This window comes from Phocoena phocoena, chromosome X (assembly GCF_963924675.1).
Source record: "Phocoena phocoena chromosome X, mPhoPho1.1, whole genome shotgun sequence".
Lineage (NCBI taxonomy): Eukaryota > Metazoa > Chordata > Mammalia > Artiodactyla > Phocoenidae > Phocoena > Phocoena phocoena.
The window spans coordinates 6,817,525-6,837,296 of NC_089240.1; the positions used below are offsets into that span (position 1 = coordinate 6,817,525).

General features: G+C 49.4%; 1 protein-coding gene across 1 annotated transcript in view; it reads left to right on the forward strand.

Annotated features, from left to right (window-relative positions):
* The window catches only part of TBL1X (transducin beta like 1 X-linked), a 226,920-nt gene that overhangs the window by 78,363 nt on the left and 128,785 nt on the right, over positions 1-19,772 (forward strand). Inside the window, exon 2 of the mRNA XM_065900375.1 lies at positions 7,183-7,257. The gene's annotated coding sequence lies outside the window, so the exon portion shown is untranslated. The remainder of the gene's footprint in view (positions 1-7,182; positions 7,258-19,772) is intronic.

The window sequence follows — 19,772 nt, forward strand, 5'->3', positions numbered from 1 at the left end:
GTCCCTATCCTAATACTTTAATGTATCATCTTTAAACGTTGTGATTCTTTCTCTCTCACTAAATAAAATTTCATGCCCCTGAATAAAATTTAACGCTTACAAACAAATACTGTGCGACTGATACCGTATTAAAGTTTTTCGTGTTTTTTTTTTGCATTCATACTAGCTCTGGATGGATTATATAATTGTGAGCCCAGTTGGGTCATGTTACGTTACCTCGCTCATACCAGACTTTCATGTGACAGGTCCTGTCTTGGTCTTTGTATGTGGGATTTATTTGGCATATCACGGTGTGAGTTGGGAAAGTGCTTTTCATTCGTCACGTGTGACGTGTGTGGTTGAGTCTGCTGTCGTGGGGTGATGGATAAATGATACACGTCTCTATATATGTGCTCATATACATCACTGCACGCTCACAATACTGATTTTGCCAATTCTACAAGCGTTAAGTACTTGTTATTAGTGTCATAAAGCTTTAAAGAAGAAATCAAGTTTATATGTGCCTTGGTTAGTGTCGCTTTTTCTCCTCGTTTGAATAACTCATGCTTTTACGCTGAACTTGTAAGACCTGCAAGCATAATAAAATGTCATTTTGCAGGAATGAATGGATATTAAATGACTTACCTGAAGAGTATATGAAGAAAATGTTTCCCCATTGATTCTTAAATTAAAAATGAATGATGTTTCCTGAATATTTATCTCCCTATACCTACCGTGCTATGTTTGCTTTTCTTCAAAGTTTAAAAAAGAAGAGCGACTTTCTTTTGGTTGTGGTCGTGCTGTTTGCTTTGAATGCACAGCTGTGGCATGCCGGCTGTATTCTGTACTCAGCCGTAATAAAGTGGTTCTCAGTGATGCTGATGAGACAAGAGGCTAGTTGGCTTTGTGGCAGGTGCATAGGACTTGTGCAGTTTGATTTTGTGCTGTTTTCTGTCTCGGTTGTTGCTGATGGATAGGTGACAGTTTACGATATTTGTGACATTTGTTGAATGAGTAAGCCAATGAATGAGTGCACAGAGAAGGCCTTGCGTGCTCTTCTAGTTTCTATCCCCTGGAGCATCCACTGTGCAGAAGCAGTGTTTCTTGCCAAAGCATGTGTAGAGAGCCGTGGTCTACACCCAGGTGTGATGGGGTGAGGGCTCCCTGACTGCCGTCGTGAGGTGGCATTCAGAGAAGTTGCCATTAGCAGCCTGCCAGTTGTCTTGTGTTTTATTATTTTTTATGTTTCGCTGCTATTTACTGCTATGATGTACAAATTTCTGTTTTGTGAGGGACCTTCCTATCTCACCCCAGATGAAAGAGGGCCCTCGGTTGCCCTGTTTACACACTGGGTGTAATAAAATCCAGTCTTAGGTGCAGAGGGCTGCTCCTGCTTGTGTGGTATCATTCTACAAGGTCCTCAAGTTCTTAACGAGGAAGGAGGCCCTAAGGAATTAAATCACAGAACCTTATATTGGAAATAGTAACGGCGGGGAGTTAGAAATTGCCCTCAGTTTTTTCTTCTGAACTCGTGTCTAACGTCATCTCAGGGTGGGTGCTAACGGCACTGATGTTCCATCGCTGTCTTTTTTTCCTCTGTGTCGTAGTCTTTAGATATGTGCTGTCACATATGGTAGCCACTGGCCACGTGTGGCTCTTTAAATTAAATGAATTAAAATTAAATTCCGTGTAAAAGTCAGGCCCTCAGTTGTACTGGCCACATTTCCAGTGCTCCGTAGTTACATGTGGCTAAATGAAGACCTTACTAGACAATGAAGGTACAGTGCAGAAAGCTTTATCAGATGGGAGGTGGTTAGTTAGATTTTTGCCTAACAGGTATTCCAGGAAAGAGAGGGAGGGGAAAATACCTCAAGTCTGAAGAAGAGAAATTTCAAACCAAGTGACTAGAACAGTGAATAAAAATTCAGCACCTCAAGAAAATTACTACACGAAGGCTCATCGTCGTGTCCTTTTAGAGAATCAGGGATCAAGGCAGTATCTAGGCACTTGGTGGATTTATAAAAAGTCACAGGAAGGATTTTGAATCAGAATGGCATCATATTTCTTAGGTTAGAAAACAGACTGAGCTCAGAATTCTATGAACATTTATTTTCACTCAGAATTTTGAAGGCATTCCCTCGCTGGCTGTTAATTAAGAGTAGCATAAAGTGGTTTTCCAAGTTCAGGATATCAGTATAATTTAGCTCTCATACGTCACTTCTCAGGAAGCTACTAGAGAATGTGTCCCATCAGAATGAGAGAGTAAACCAAGAAAGGGGAAGATCTGGGGTCCCGGAAACAGAAAGAGGCAGGAGGAATTCTCAGGATGCTGGTGTGATCTCGGGGCATCTGCTCTGAGCCGACCCACCTCTGACAAGTACAGACTGGAGCAGAGACCAGAGGAAGGTCTGGTGTGTATACATTTGGGGAGAGGGGGAGGGGTGAGGGCAGGATAGACATGGAACTGACAGGTTATCCGAGTTAAAAATGGAAAGGTTGTGGAGGGTGTTGGAGGAATTATCAAAGAAAGTAAAAACAGAGGCAACTAATAATCCCGGGAAAAGGTAAGAGTCGCATAAGAAAGGAGTCATAATCACACTGTACTGCTTGCTCAGCGGTGCCGATTCCATTGTCAAAATAACACGTGTGCCGTCTAGATTTAACCCCCCGAATGTTATACTGTTGGGGAAACGTGGGAGGGTAAGTCCAGGATTGGTGATGGGAATTTAAAAAACCAAAATTCCTCTTCCATGTGTGAGAAAATCGAGTTAAGTGGTGTCTGATGTTGATAGGATACTTTATAAGCAGCTTACTCAGGAACATGGGAGTCCGCACTAGACAGCACGGCCAGGAACGGAAGCCGTTCTAAGGTGTGAAAGTGGTTGCTCTGTGAAGTAGAGTGGAGGATAGCTGGTGCTGGAAAGCTTGCAGTGAAAAAGGAGGAGTCTTTCGCCTCCCCTGTGTACGTGTATCGCTTTGAAAAGAATAAGAATGGTTTGGAAAATGAAAGTATACAGTATATATACCTTGGGCAAAATTATAGAAATTTTAGTACGGTTCAAACTCGGGGTTCTCAACCTCGGTGATACTGACATTTGATCCAAATAATTCTTTGCGGAGGGGGCTCTACGCTGTGTGCTGTGGGATGTTTCGCAGCCTCCCCGGCCTCACCAGATGCCAGTAGCATTCTTCCCCGGAGTCCTGGCAACTAAAAATGTTTCCACACGTTGCCCGGTGTCCCGGGGTTGGGGCAGGGGGGCGAAATCAGCGCCATTTGAGAAGCACCGATTTAAAGGATTTAAGATCTGGTATGGAATGAATCATCTCAGTATAGGAAAACACTGGTCAGCACAGTATGGGTAATGCAGGAAACAGCAGCTTCATCACGAAGAACTTGAACCCCATACGGAGCAGATGAAGTGCTTTGGAATTCTCTGGTTCCGTGAACCGCTGCAGCCCACCCCTGCCTTTGGGACCAGAATGTGTCTTAGCCCCTGGCTCTTGGCCCGGTTAATTCAGGGCTCAGTCAAAAAAGAAAAGGAGTCAGGAGGAAACCACGGCTCCTCTGTCATGCACCGTGGCTTCGGAAAACATACTTGAGATTTTTCACATTATTTTCAGGATGATACAACTGAATTTCTCCAGAGTGGGAATGTTAATCATTATGGCAACTTTGGGGGAAAAAATGCACGCTCTGGATATATTTCTCTGCTCAGTTGGCTGCAGGACGAGATGCATTCCTCCTATCTCCCCCCTCCCCTCCCTTCTTCCCTCCCCCACCAATTCTTCTGCAAGTTCTTGGTTCAGTTCCTTGCAAGGTGTTTTCCCTTAGAATTTACAAAGGAAGTCAACAGGAAAATGGTTCCTCAGATTTTTTTTTTTTTTGATGTGGATGAAACCTCATAAATAATTTAATACCCTCATTTCACAGCTGAGGAATCTCTAGTTCAGAGAGAGTTTCTTATAATTAATTAGGAGCAAAGTGAGGCCTGTAACTCTGCTCTTTTTTTTTTTTTTTTTTTTTAAACGTTTTCAGTTAAACAGATAAAATGCATGTGTACAGTAGTGCTGTGGAAGGCAGGCAGAGCAGGGCAGTGAGATGGGTCCGGCCTCTGGCATGTTTTGTCAGCACTTCCATACAGCTCGGGGTTCTGAGCGTGATCCGCCAGGAGCGTGTGCCCTTCCTTGTCAGCTTAGATAAAATGAAACAAAAGAAAAGAAGCCAGAAGCTCACGAGGGGCTCCTTAATCCCAATTCCTGATGGTCCAGACAGAGCCCCCGCCGGGGCGGTAGGGGGTCTAGGATGATGCAGAAGCAAGTCAGAAAGGGAGGGCTCTGGTCCTCCAGTCTCCCCCTCTTGTTGGGGGCAGTCCTGGAGCCAGCACGCACAGCCGCTGCAGCTGTCCTTACACCGGTGGCCCAAGGCGTGACGTTGGTCCGTAGTGCTCGGGCGGCTCCTTCCTCCCTCTGCTGGATTGGGGCAGCTGCATTCTCTCCACGGACCGGCCCTCCGGTACTCTTGTTTGCTGTCAGCACCCTCATTCCTAAGTACCACGAGGGCAAGAGCACCCCCCGGCCGGTATGTTGGGAAACCTCCGTACCTTCCTCTTGCTCCCGTTCGTTGCCTCCAGTACCGCTCAAGCAGTAGCCCCTTTCTCTTCTACGTTGCCTGACTTCTTGCGCCAGCAAGTGCCACCTCCTCCGTGAAGCCTGCCTAGATTTCTTCCATGTGGAGAAGACGGCGTGCCTGAGTCCTGGTCATTCTGTCAGCCGCAGTCGTCCTTGTACTCCATCTCAGTAGCCGTTATTTGCTAGTCTTTGCCCGACTTTTGAGGGACGGCTGCCACTAGAAGCCAAGGACACCACACTATTTTGGATTTCCTCCTACTTTGCTGTACTCTCCTCTGTCTCATTGGCCTGGTCCTTCTCAGGGTTCAGTGGTCAGTATACATAATATATATATAATAGACTATGTTATATATATAGTCGATTATATAATATATAGTCGATTATATCACATATAGAATCGACTATATATATTACATATATGGTCGACTATATATATAACATATATAGTCAATTATATGTATTACATATATAGTCGATTTTATATATATATAATCTATTCTTTTTCAGATTCTTTTCCATTATAGGTTATTACAAGATATTGAATATAGTTCCCTGTGCTCTACAGTAGGTCCTTGTTCTTTATTTCATATATGGTAGTGTGTATCTGTTAATCCCAGACTCCTAATTTATCCCTCCCCGCTTCTCCCTTGGGTAACTGTAAGTTTGTTTTCTATGTCTGCGAGTCTGTCTCTGTTTTGTAAATAAGTTCATTTAGATCATTTATTTATCTTTTATTTGTTTTTTATTTACTTATTTTTGCTGTGCTCCACGGCTTGTGGGATCTTAGTTCCCTGACCAGGGATTGAGCCCAGGCCCTTGGCAGTGAAAGCTCTGAGTCCTAACCGCTGGACTGCCGGGGAATTCCCTGTGTCAGTTTTTTAGATGCCACATGTAAGTGATAGCGTACGATACGTGTCTTCCTCGGTCTGACTTCCTTCACTCGGCATGATCTTGAGACCAGTGGTTCTCACAGGGGCGAGTATGCCCTCCAGGGGACATGGGCAGTGTGGGTCGGTTTTGGTTGTCACCTCTTGGGAGGATGGGGCATTCCTGTCGGTGTCTAGTGGGAAGAGCCTGGGCTGCTGTCCAGTATCCTGCAGCGTAGAGGATGGCCCCACCGCAGACGCAACGGTCTGATCTAAGTGCCAGCAATGCCGAGGATGAGAAGTCCTGCATCCAGGACTTCTCCCGTCCGTGCTCCCATCCAGGCCCATGGCTTCAGAGGTCGTGATTACTGCCGGACTTAACTCTGTGACTGTGACCTCTCCCACTTGCTGAGACGAGTGTTTAACCACCTAGTTAACAGCCTGCTTGGAGAGCCAATGGGCACTTTCAAAGTTCACACCTTAAAAGACTCTTGATTTCTCTTCCGCTCAGCCTTCGTGCCTCCTGGGCAATGGCCCCACCTTCCAGGTTTTGCTCAAGCTCTGAACCTAGAAGTCGTCCTTGCTTCTTCCGTCCCCTCCCCAGCACACCTCCGCCCTACCGGTGCGTCCTCCGGGTCACACCTCCAGACACCTCAGACGCCGTGCGTCCCTGTCCATCTCGCCTCTCATCCTCCCCACCTGCGCTGTGTGAGCCACTGTGTTCCTCTGCTGAGCAAGAACTTCTCTGGGCTTTGTTCTAAGAGCGATGGGAGCCCCTGAAGGGTTTTTAAGTAGAAAGATGGTCACATTTTCTTTTCTCATTCAGTCTGGCACTGGGTGAAGAGAGGTCAGGAAGAAAGGATCAGACTCCTTTCCAAGGGCTGCGGAGTCCTCCGTGACCCAGGACCTGCTGTCACTCACTTCTGCTGCCCAGTGCACTGGCCTCCCTCCCTGGCTCCCAGTCGCCAAGGTCGATCTCACCACGGGACATTTGCACTTGCTGGCCACTCTCACTCCCATTCAAGGGCTCCCTCCTCATAGAGCTCCATCCCAGCCCCCGGTGTAAACTCAGTTCCTTGTCTGCTGGTCACTTGTCTGCCACTACCAGTTTCAGCGTCATCGCTTCTCTCCTGTTAAACGGTCTCGTTGTGAGTTTTCTGACGAGTTTACAGTCACTGATCTCCCCTCACTGAGATTCCCCCTATCCCCCCTTTTCACTGTCCGGCCGGGTAAGTGTCACATGACGGCAGACCTCAGGTGTCCCGGAAACCGGGGCAGCCCTGAGCTGCGTTTCCGCTTTCCACAGGACTGGCCGTGTCGTTCTCAAGTAAGCGTGTGCTGAGTTGCGTTGAATCTAGAAATACCTGTGTTGTCACTTGGCGTGTTTGGGGATGCTAGAGGAAAATGAGAGATGGGGTAGATGTTTCAGTGACTGGAATGCCCTGCTGATGTGATCACAGTCGGTTCTCAGATAGTGAGACTTTTGAACAGATTTGTGTGTGTGGACAGTCACGTCGTGTGCTTTACCTAGAGACATAAGCCTGCAGTTCACCTACGGTGGTTGTCTACCATCTGACGCTGTTATTATTTCAGCTTCTCAAGACCTCCTGTTTCGGAAGTCCGCCTGCTTCGGGAACGGTCGAGAATGTATTCGAGATGTCTTCGTTGATGTGTTTTACCTGACTTTGGGTATTTTTTTCACTGACAGGTAACTGAAGACAGAGAACAGGCCTAAAAAATAAACCCTCGAAGGAAGAAGGGACCTGCCTACGTTTGGCTCTGAGTAAGTGGAATTGTAACATGGATTCTTTCTTATTCCATAATGAATATCCTGTCAACCGCTCCACGTTTTCTGGGCTTAAAAATTAACTGTTACTGGACGGCTGTACGTACCGGAAACAGGGATTTCCCAGGATTTCTGGTAATAGGAGATTTGGTAACCAAAAAATGCTTTCTATCTGCGTCGGCACTTCACAGCAAGCTCCTGTATTTTATTTAGCTCCTGGAAGTCAGAAATTTTAGGAGCGAGAAAGGGAGATGGTTGTTAAACTGTGTGTGCTTTCGAGGGAAGCATCGTCGCTGCTGTGTTTGCCCATGCGCATTTCAGGTACGTAGTTTTCCAAAGATGGCTGATTTACAATAAACAGAGTTTTTTGACTCTTTCGCCTTTTACAGGCTCCCTTTGTCTCGCGTGTGCCTCTCAGAATGTGTTTGGAAAATGACAGGCATCCAGACAGGCATCCACTGCTTGTGGACCAACGAGAATTTTCCATAAAAACCTCGTTTGGCACCATTGTGAGGCAGCATGGCCTGTGCTGTAGGCCCCTGGGGAGGCGTTTTCCTGCTGTCTGAGCCCCACGTGGACTGTCGTGAGGGGTAGAGAGAGCCCAGACTCACCGAGAGCAGGGCCGTCTGGGTTCTGGGGTTGCCATCTTGGCTGCTGTCTTTCACCCAGTTTACAGCGAGGCCTGATTCTCACCCACGCCAAGAGCATCCTTTTCAGACCACCTTTTATGAAAGTCTCCTATTTCTGGGATGACCATCCTTTGAATCTGTTGCTTCTGGAGCACTGTGGAGTATACCAGGATGTGTGAGATGTGTCTTGTGTTTTGGGGTAAGGGATCACAGGTGCCGGAAAGCCGTGGTGGGCATGGGGTGTGCCATGGGTGGTGCAGACATCTCCTGCTCTGGGAATTCCTAGGAAGGGTCTGTTAGCCTGTGCTAGAGCAGCTGAGGAAGGCTGGACCTTTCTCTTCAAAGGGACACTTGGATTGGGTTCGGTGCTGCATGGGATTTCAATACATACTGAGGAAATGCGTTCTAGACGGGGACTCTGTGGGCAAGGGTGAGGACTCAGGAATAAGAAAGCTTTTTCTTTTTTTAGGGAAAAGTGGATAAGCCAACCTGGTGGAATGCAGGGGACTGGGGGGAGGGGCAGAAAAGGTATCAGAAAGAGGCAAGGACTCTGAACTTGACCCTGTCTGCACAGTGCCTAAAGGAGACCGATTCGGATTCTCTTAGCATTAGAGCTGCCATGTTTGTGCACCAAAGGTGACCTTTAGAACCAGCCCCCGCGGGTGAAGAAGGATGAGTGTATCGTGGCAAAATACTTCTATAACACCTTACTGTGTGCCAGACATTGCCATAGTTTGGTTAACAACTTTATTGAGTCATAATTCACACAGCTGACAATTCACCCATCTGGAGTGCACATACCAATTCAGTGGTTTTCAGTGTATTCACAGAGTTGTGTAACCGTCACAGTTGATTTTAAAACCTTTCATCCCTCCCCAAAGAATCTCATACATGTTAGGAGTCACTCCCCATTCCCCCCTCCCCCAGCCCCTGATCACCACCGGTCTACGGTCAGTGTCTGGGGATCTGCTCATTCTGGACGTTTCACGTAAATGAAGTAAATCACATAACGTGTGCTTTGTGACTGGTTTCTCTTTTACGTAGCATAATGTTTTCAGGTTTCTTTGTAGCATTCCTTTTGTTTGCCGAGTGACATTCCATTGTATGAACACACCACATTCTGTTTATCTGTCCGTCGGTCACACACTGTTATTTTTGAAGGCTTCTATTTTGAAGTAATGTTAGACTCAAAAAGAGGCTCAGAAATAGTACAGTGAAGTCTGGAGCACCTTCCTCCGCCTTCCCCGGCTGATAACATCTTACGTGAAGGTACTGCTTACCAAGAGTAGGAAATTTGACATCGGCACTGTTGACACAAATGCAGACCTTATCTGGATTCTAGCAGTCCTTATGTGCGTGCACGCGTGTGTGCGTGCATGTGGACAGTGTATGAAATATGATCACGTGTAGATTCGAGCAACCCCCATGGTAATCTGATGCAGAACTCTTCCATCAGCACGGGGAAAGCTCCGTATGCCCCGTCTGTATGGTCACCCTCTCCAGCTCCTGGCGGCAACTGGCTTCTCCGTCTCTGTAATTTCATCCTTTCAGGAATGTTCCAGAAATGGACTCATGCAACGTGTGGCCTTTTGAGACTGCCTTTAGTGACTTAGCCTCCAGCACTTCAGATCCATCCCAGATGTTGTGTATTACTACCAGCGCCTGCCTGGTATTGCACAGTCTGGATACACCAGTGTGTATTTATCCACTCATTCGTTGAAGGGCGTTTGGGATCCCCCTAGTCTGAGGCTACGACAAACAGAGCTGCTGTGAACACCCAGGCACAGGTTTCGGTGTGAGCCAGATGCTGTTTTCAGGTCCCATTTATTCCTCATGCCGTCCGGCGAGGTCGGTGCCATTGTTGCCTCTGTTGTCCAGAGAAGGATGCTATGGCACAGAGCAGCCCTGGGTCTCCCCAGGTCGTGTGGGCAGTGCTGGGGCTGCCGAGTTCAGAAGATGCAGCGATGGCATTGGGCTTCGCCACCTTCAGGACGCTGCTCAGGAGCGAGTCCTGGCCCGACTGATGCGGAGAGCAAGCCACCCCGCGTCCCCCACCAAAGAGAAGAGCGCCAGCGTCAGGGCTGGGATCTGAGCCGCCGCTGGGGATGAATTCCTTTCGTGGACTGAAAGAGACCCACGTCGGAGGGAGCTAAGCCCACTGTCCTGCTGATCTGCGTCCCCCTTTGGAGACCTCTGTGTGCGGTCGGGGTGGAGGGTCAGGCACCTGGGAACCTGGGGAAGCCCTGCAGGCGTTGTCAGCTCTCGCGGTGATGGAAGGCCAAGCCACCGTCCACGGGGCACGCTCCCATGTTCGTGCTGCCGAGAGCCACCTGGCTGCGCTCCCAGAGCCGCTGCCCGTGCGCGTCTGCGGGAGCTGCCTTCAGAGGGGCTGCTTGCTGCCACCTGGATCAGTCATCCAGGCAGCGAGAGGCTGAGTAGTGTCCTCTGTTCTGCCCTTTGTCACTGTCGTTGTAGTGCAAGGACAGAGGGAGGAGAGGAGAGCCCTCCTGCTTCCGTCACCCGCGCCTCTGGCCCTTCTGGGAAGCTGCTTCAATCCTCTGAGCCTCGGTCTTCCTCTGTGTACAACGAGGAGGTTAATCCCTGCTTCGTAGTGTTTCGGTACAACGTGTGCAACATTGTCTTGAGCACGTGGAGTCAGTGCACATTCCTGTTCTTCCTCCTGCCCTTTCCCCACTTCCCCTGCCGTATTCACAGTCTGGAAGTGATGGAGAACCCCGGTGTACACAGTGTTTGCTCTGGAGCTGCGTTCTGTGTGTGCGTGTGTGTGCGTGCACGTGTGTGCGTGTGTGCGCGTGTGTGTGCGTGCACGTGTGTGCGTGTGTGCGCGCACATGCGTGTCGCTTATTCTAAGCACCTGCCTTCTGCTTTCTCATTTTTCTCTGCTGTTCTTTTTTTTTTTTTCTTTCTTCCTTTTTTTTGGTAGGGGGTTCCTAGTAACTGGAATGGGTGACCAGTTCTCACCAATTCCTTTCTATTCATAAAATCCAAGAAGGGCTCAAATGAGCCCAGTAGCTGTCATTAAAAGGAGCCCTGGCTCTGAGAGAAGTGGTTCCCTGGAGCCCGGAGAGTTTCCTGTTAGAATTAATTAGAACTGGACACAGTAACAGGGACAAAACAGTATCTTTTGTGGATCTCATCTGGGTGGACCGTTGTGTTAAACACCAAACCGGTTGCAGGGGTTTTCATACTAAGTTGGTGCGGGTGGCAGCCCGGGGAGGGGTGGGGTTTGTTCAGCAGGCCTGGGGTGCCATGGGCTGGAGTGGGGTGTTGCTCATTTGTCTTATCGAAAGCCACGAAGCGTCCCGGCTGCCCTCGGAACCATAGCCCGTTGATTTAAAGACGTGCATTCCATGTGGTAGAACGGTTGCATTTTCTGTGGTCTCCAGCTGATGAAAAGTGCTCGATGAGGTGCTGTTTGATAGCGTGATTCAGCCCTTCCTTCCTCCCTTCCGATCCTCGGTTCAGATTTAGTCAGTGTACTTTTCTTTCAAACAACGTTTGTCTTCTTGAATGCCCGGAACACACAGGTAGAGCCCCACAGACACTCCCTCCCTCCGGGTTATCAGGAAAACTGCTTTCCCCGGAGAAGCTACTCCTTTCCTCTCAAACCCACACAGGCTGGGCGAGGGCTGTCGCGAGCAGCCACGTCCCAGCTGAGGGATTGAAAGTCTGGTGAGCTTCTGCACGATGAAATCTGATGCAAATAGACATTACGTTCTGATTAATTAAATTCAAGAATAAGCTCTTGAAATTGGCTGTCGGTTCTGGTTGTAAACTGGCCCGAAAATGATGAGACGTTTCTGACATCTGTTGCTACTTCTGGCTCTTGTACCAAATCAAAGTATGTTGTTTTTCTTAGTGTTTCCTTTTGGTTTTCCTTGTAAACATGGGTGGTTCCCAGAGATCTCTTTCTCGGTTTAGGACAGTGGCTCTCAAGTGGGGGCAGTTTTTTACCCCCAGGGGACACTTGGCAAAGTCTAGAGACATATTTGATGGTCATATTTGATTGATTTGACTGGGGGTGTGTGTGATACTGGTGTCAAGGGATGCTGCCAAACATCCCACAATGGACAGGACAGTCTCCTGCACCCCGTCGCACACCAAAGGATTATCTGGCCCCAGATGTCAGTAGTATGAGCTTGACTGCTTGGGAGTTGGCCCAAAACTTGGCACGTGTTGAATATCGCCCTCTGTCTTCTTTCATAGTAGTTTAGTGGCTGTCGGCATTTACTCTGAAGCGCCATGGTCAGGAGCTTTTGATCCTCCTACGATGTCACGAATACTCAGTATGACTATACTTTTCGAAAAGAATATGCTTGGATTTCTGTTCCTAAATTCTGTTTTCCTTTGCAGGAAGAAATACATTTTTGACAATGTGATGGTATGTGTAAATTCATAGGCATCAATTCACTTCATTTAATTTATAGTCTGTTAGAAAGTTTGCATAATTTTTTTTTTTATGGTCAGTAATAATTCTAGATCTTATTACTTAGAATAATTGCGGGGAATTTCCTGGTGGTCCAGTGGTTACGACACGGCGCTTTCACTGCCCAGGGCCCAGGTTCGACCCCCGGTTGGGGAACAAAGATCCCACAAGGCGTGTTGCACGGCCATCAGAAAAAAAAATTGTGGGATCCTCCAAGTTCCTACTTATGGATTGATGGATTGATTGATTGGCTGCACCACGAGGCATGCGGGATCTTAGTTCCCCGACCAGGGATCCAACCTGCGCTTCCTGCAGTGGAAGCTTGGAGTCTTAACCTCTGGACCACCAGGGAAGTCCCCAAGTTCCTACTTTTATAAGATTCCTCTGTGCCCAATTAGCAAATTTGTAAGGGAACCCCCGACATGAAAATAGTCCTCCACAAGACTGTAACTGAAAGTTCATGCCTTTACCTAATAGCTGTTTAAGTCCCATTGACAAGGGATTATTTTCTATAGTGTGATAATATGCGTAACATATAATTTACCATCCTAACCATTGTTCCCCATAGGTGACGGTTTTATTTCCCATCTTAACCATTTTTAAGCGCACAGTTCGGTGTCGCTAAATATGTTGACACTGTTGTGCAACCACCCACGTGCAGAGCTTTTTTCATCTTCCCAAATTAACACCCTACACTCATTAAGCAACCCTCTAGTCCCCTCTCCCAGCCCGTGGCACCCACTGTTCTTCTTTATGTCTCTGAACTTGACTGTTCTAAGGACCTCATATAAGTGGAATCATATAAGATTTGTCCTTTCGTACCTGGTTAATTTCACCCAGTGAAATGTCCTCACAGTTCAGCGATGGTGTAGCATGTGTCAGAACCGTTTCCCGTTTTGTGTCTGAATAATGTTCCATTGTGTGTGTGTGTGCCATAGTTTGTTTATCCCTTCCCCCATCGATGGATAGTTGAATGGTTTACAAAGAACTATCTTAAAGTCGGGTCCCTTTATGTCTGACTTGTGACCACTGTTTAGACATAGAAAGTGTTCCAGGCGGTGTGTGGGGAAATGATGAGGTACTCACACGGAACACTCCAGAATCTTCCTTGTACTCTTCCTCAAGTGCCCTTAACACATTTCTCTGCTGATTGATGTAGGAACTGCCTTCTGAGATGAGCTTATATGTTCATCCCACCTGCCTCGTTCCCTTCCAAAGGAGAGAGCAATAGAAGAAGTATTTTGGTGGGTAGCAGAAGTGTTCAGAATGGCACCCTGTGCCAGCCCACGTCCCACCGTGCTCTCTCTCTTTTTTTTTTGGTGGTACGCGGGCCTCTCACTGTTGCAGCCTCTCCCATTGCGGAACACAGGCTCCAGACATGCAGGCTCAGCGGCCATGGCTCACGGGCCCAGCCGCTCCACGGCACGTGGGATCTTCCCGGACCGGGGCACGAACCCGCGTCCCCTGCATCGGCAGGTGGACTCTCAACTACTGCACCACCAGGGGAGCCCTAAGTTTTTTTTTTTAATGTATTTATTTATTTATTTTTGGCTGCGTTGGGTCTTCGTTGCTGCACACAGGCTTTCTCTAGTTGTGGAGAGCAGGGGCAACTCTTTGTTGCAGTGCACGGGTTTCTCTTTGTGGTGGCTTCTCTTGTTGCGGAGCATGGGCTCCACGCATGCGAGCTTCACTAGTTGTGGCTCTTGGGCTCAGTAGTTGTGGCTCATGGGCTCTAGAGTGCAGGCTCAGTAGTTGTGGCTCAGGGGCTCTAGAGCGCAGGCTCAGTAGTTGTGGCGCACGGGCTTAGTTGCTCTGCCTGTGGGATGCATGTTGGACCTTCCCGGACCAGGGCTTGAACCCGTGTCCCCTGCCTCGGCAGGCGGATTCTTAACCACTGTGCCACCAGGAAAGACCTCCGTCCACTTTGAAGACATTTTTCTGTGTGACCACATAGTGTTTGGTTTACAAAACATGCTCCTCTAAACCACCAAGTCTAAGCTGCCAGTGTGTTTTCAGCTGACTCTTGTCACAGTGTTTACTGACGTAGAATATTGTCACTTTGCGTTCTGTAGCTATTTGTCTTTGTCAGTGGATGTAGGTAGAATATTAATCTTGTATGAAATTCAGATAAGCAGGGAGCAGGTGGATTTATGGCTCTCAAAACCTGTAAACTCTGCAGCTGTGGTGAGTTCTTGAACTGTGAATAAAGAAATTCCGGACTGTGGCCAGCAAGGGCTGGCGTGACCTGATTTGCCACAAAATACATCACCCTGTCAGGGATCTGTTTCTTGCGCTGTGTCTTCTCTGGTTTGCTCCTGATGCTGTGATGCTGCAGCCGTGGGCTCCCTTTGAGAGAAGAGTGAGATGCCTCCTTCGTGTAGTAGCCCGGGCATGGGCAGAGCTGCTCCGCACCCCCAGGAGGCTTTGAGGTCCCAGTGGCTAAAGCAAGTTCTCACGTCCATTTAGTCTCTGGAGGTTGAGGAGTGTCCGCACCACAGGCTCCGTGTCATCCAGATAGGGTGCACGCGAGGCTTGGCGAGCGGGCGCCCCTCCCGGTGTCACAGGACTCCATCGACAGGACTGCAGCGCCTGCAGGACGAACGGAGTGGGGTGTACCGGGCCGTGCAGGGATTTTGGGAATGGCAGCTGAGTTACTGCATTTTGGAATCGCTTTTGGAATCCCAGAGTCGTGGCTGGGACAGACTTCCTGCCCCGTGTGTCCACTGTCCCCCAGCAAGAAAGATTGTTCCTTGGAGAAAGTGCAGAAACGATTGTGAAAGTGTTCCCTTCTGTTGATACTGCAGAAGTGATTATCAAAAGTGAGTGCCCCTGCCCCCCCCCACTCCCCACATACACACACTTCCCTAGAGTGGAAACATCCTCTGCTTGCTGACTGCCTCCACTGTCTCAGAGCAGGAAGGAGCTGTGTTAGTGCATTTGTGATTCATCGCCCAGGCTGGATGGCTTGCAGGCACGTCAGCCAAAGCCACGTTTTCCAGCAGCTTTATTGCGGTAAAATTCATGTCCATCAAATTCACCCCCTTGAAGTGTATGATTTGATCGTGTTTAGGGTATTCACAGAGCTGTACCGCCGTCACCACAATCTAATTTTAGAGTATTTCCAGTACCCCCAAAAGAAACCCCATACCCCTTAGCAGCCACTCCCCATCTCTTCCTCGCTCTCCCCAGCCCCTGGCAACTGCAGATCTGCTTTCCGTCCCCGTGGATTTGCCTGTTCTGGACTTCGCGTATAAATGGAGTCATATGATACGTGGCCTTTTGTGACTTGTTTCTTTCACTTTGCTTCATGTGTTCAAGATTTCGTGTGTGCTGTAGCATGCGTCAGTGCTTCATTCCTCTTTACAGCCAAATAACACGATGTCATTGTGGGGCTAGACGCTGTTTTGTCCATCCATCCATCAGTTGATGGGCATGGGTCGTTTCCACAGTTTGACCACGGGAATCATGCTACCGTGAACATTCCAGTCCAGGGTTTTGTAGGGTTGCGTGCAAAAGTAAGATCAAAGCGACCCAGTGAACCATTCGCTCTCAAAATATTGGATTGGCCAGAAAGATGTTAGATGTTGCATAAGAGGTTACGGAAAACCCTGAGCAAAGCTTTTGGCCAACCCGCTAATAAAGGGAGGTTTGTAAGGTGAAAGTGTACAGTTTTCCAAGTTAAGGATTTTTAAGATAAGTATCTTTGTAAATGTGTGTTTGTCTTTTAGCACCTGCCCGTCCCCCAAAGTATAGCACAACAGGGCTCTTTGAAGTTTGGAAGGTGTTGTGTCCTTCCCTGGGTTGGGACAAACCGGGGCCCGTGATGAGCGCGCCGCACCCAGGAGTCACTCGGACGCCGTGTGCTGGGTAAACCGGGGCCCGTGATGAGCGCGCTGTACCCGGGAATCACTCGGACGCCGTGTGCTGTGCATTTGGGCAGATACCAGGCCTGCTGAAGGCGGTGCAGTATTGAAACAGGTTTGTAGATGGACCTGGACGACTCCAGCAGCACAAAACTGGGAGCAGGCTCCTCAGGAAAGGTTGGGTAACATGATGAGATGCCGCAGTTCGTCTAAGTGGGTCCACATAGCTTGTTTGGATGAGGTAGGTTCAACCACTTTCCTTTAACCCAGACTATATTTTTAGGCCAATCTAAGTAGTTTCCAGGTGCGTACATTCTTCACTTATTGCATGTGAAGTTGGAATAAATGCCTTCTCTCTCGACTTCCTGATTTTAAAAATAGTTCTTAAAATTACCAACTTGTCCAAGGGTCCAGTAGTCATTTTGTAGAAATTCCCATTCTTTAAATCTTGAAGCACCACCACATTTTTTAAAATGAGTCATTCTTATTTTTCCAAGCCTAGATCGTCCATCGTGCCTGGTGGTAATTTGCCTCCCGGTCATTCTCTTCCTGAGGTCTTCGAGAAGAGCGCGCGCCGTGTTAGAACTGTAACGGACGCCGGCGGATGGCCTAGGGCAGCCGCCCCCAATAGAACTTCCGATGAAGATGGGGCCGTTCCACACCCGTGCCATCCGGCGGAGCGGCCGCTGGCCCCGTGGGGGTCTTGAGCATTTGAAATGTGGCCAGTGTCCTGAGAAACTGGATTTTAGATTTATTTCATTTTAATTCATTTAAGATTAAAGAGCCACATGTGGCCAGGGGTTACCCTTCGTGGACAGAACGGGTAGATCAGGAGCCTTATTTGAAGGCTGAGTTCACTGAGGCCCACAGTGGTGGCAGGAGACAAGATCCGTCTTTAGAAGAGCCAGACTGACCTGGGCCTTTATCTGGGGCGGGGGTGGGGGGGGATACCTGACCCCTTGAGAACAGTGGTTCTCTAAGGAGGTGACTTTGCGTTTGCTGCCCCTCCCCCTCCCCAGATATCTGGCAGTGTCGGGAGGCACTTTGGGGTTGTCACAGCTGGGGGCAGGGGAGCTCCTGGCATCTAGTGGCTGGAGGCCAGGGATGCTGCTCTGCACCCTGTGGGGCGCAGGACGGCCCCCCACACAGAGTGATTTGGTCCCAGATGTTACCAGTGCCTTGGGGGAGAAGCCCTGCTGCAGATTCACGAGACTGGCCAGGTCCTTCCACGTGGTGCGGACGGCTGCGGCCCCATCTTGTAAACGGCGAGGTGGAGCTTGCTCACGGGGACGAAGCTGGGCAGGTGTGCAGCCCCGTGAGACCAAGGCGGGAGGGATGAGTGGGGCGTGCGCCTCCCGTGTGCTGGCCCGCTAAGTGTATCGCTAGGAAGCTGGCGTTTGTCAGGGGTCGGTGTGCAAGTGTCCTTTTAAAAGTGGCAGAAGCCACAGAGTCCTCCCTGCTGTGCACTGCATTCTCTCAAGTTGAATTACGGGAACCCTGCCCCTCCCTGGTCACCAGCGTGACGGGAGACGGCCACAGGGCCTGGATGTGTCCTCGTCACTTCGGGTTTGGTGACTTACCCCTCCAAGATACTCAGAAAGCATTTGGGAAGGTGCTTTTTTGCCAGCCAGTCTTGGCAATATCGAGCCCGTATCCGCTGGGTAACCACAGAGGAGTATCCACCTCTCGTTAAGGGCCGTGAGGGAATTCTTAACAATGTTTCCTGGGGGGCTTCCCTGGTGGCGCAGTGGTTGGGAGTCCGCCTGCCGATGCAGGGCACACGGGTTCATGCCCCGGTCCGGGAGGATCCCACATGCCGCGGAGCGGCTGGACCCGTGAGCCATGGCCGCTGAGCCTGCGCGTCCGGAGCCTGTGCTCTGCGACGGGAGAGGCCGCAACAGTGAGAGGCCCGCGCACCGCCCAAAAAAAAAAAAAAAAAAGTTTCCTGGGTATAGTAAACGGCCCCAGCACGCACCCCAGCTGGAGGCAGTCCCCCCACCTCCCAGCACCCCCAGCCCTCCCCCACAAAGCAAACTGCTGTCGTGGGAGCTGGCCCTGGTCCCAAGAAGGGCGGGGCGTCGTGAGTGACACGTACACGTTTGAGAGTCGAGGCTGAGCCCCGCATCGCGCCGAGCTGGAGGAAGCGGAAAGGAGCCCTGGGCGATGCAGGGCCGAAAAGGGCTCTGTCGGCGGTGCAGAGTGGAACGAGATGCTGCAGTCAGACAAGCGACGTCCTGTGCTCGAGCACGAACGGGTCGCCGCGGCAGGATGCAGGGGCAGCCTTGGCAGCGAGGCCGTTCCTGGCATCGTGGAACTGAATTGGCCGTTTCTTTTGAGGATACTGCAAAGTGTTGCGACCTCTGTCATCCTAAGGAAGCTCGGACAGCTTGCCAAACAGATAACATTGATAATAAGAGAAAAAAGAAAGGAAGCCATGATGCTTCTATTCTGTGGAAGTCATTTTTATCCTGTTTGCAGAAACCATAGATTTAAGCGGGACAGATGTGCCAGCAATTTAATAAGACAGTTATCCTAGACGTTAAGTTGAAATCATTCACAAAAATAAGCTCTCTGGCAAACTTGAAACCCCAGGGGGATTTTGGATCCTATTTAATGTAAAATTCCTGAAAGCAAAGACTAGCAGGCGTTTGGTTACAGTTCCAGGCAGTTTATTTATTTATTTATTTTCCCCTAAGTATTTGTGAATGTATGAGTTACTCTGTGTGCCAAGCATGGAAAATAAAACCACAGAGAGAGGGAGGGCGGTGTCAGATAAATTCCTTTTCAGCAGAGAATTGAGGCGTCTTGTTATAACAGAATCCATCTCCGCAGCAACGTGATGCAAGAAGCTGTGACGGAGCTGAACTTTGCGGACCGTATCTCCACGGTCGACGCGTTGGGAAGCCCGCCCAGGCATTCGTCGCAAGCTCCAGTCTTAAATTTGGTGTGAAAGGGGCTTTAGGACACCTGCCTGTGGAGTAGCGAAGGCACAGCTTCTAGGATTCCGATTTTACGTCTTCTGGGGACTGGCCTTGACGTATCTTGCGTCGATGCTTACCGACAGAACTGGAAATCGGAACCAGAATAATTAGAATGACTTTTCAGATCCCGTATGTGAGCCGAGAAGGGACTCGAAAGCACGCCCTGTTTATTCTTGCAAGGCTGAGGGAGGAAAGGACGGGGCCGTGAGTCGCTAAGAGCTGGTTGCATTTGGGGGTTCTGGCGGGTTAAGATCCCCGTGCGGCCAGGAAGAGAAGTGAGCGCGTGGGACTGCTAGCTGGTTTACACTCTGACCTCCTCTCAACAGGTCAGCCTTTTAGTCCCTGCCCCCCGCTCCCCCCTCCAGAAGGCAGCAGAGGAGGGAGCCCACAGCCATTTTACACACTGGACGTGAGCACTGTTCCGCAACTGGGAGTGACAGAAGGTCGAGGAAGGGAACGGGAAGATGGAGATGACAGAGGGAATCTTTTAAGTGGGTTCATGAAAGTAAAGGGAGCCACACTGGTACCAGCGTTTTTTTTGTTTTTGTTTTCTGGCTGTGCCGTCTGGCATGCAGGATCTCAATTCCCTGAC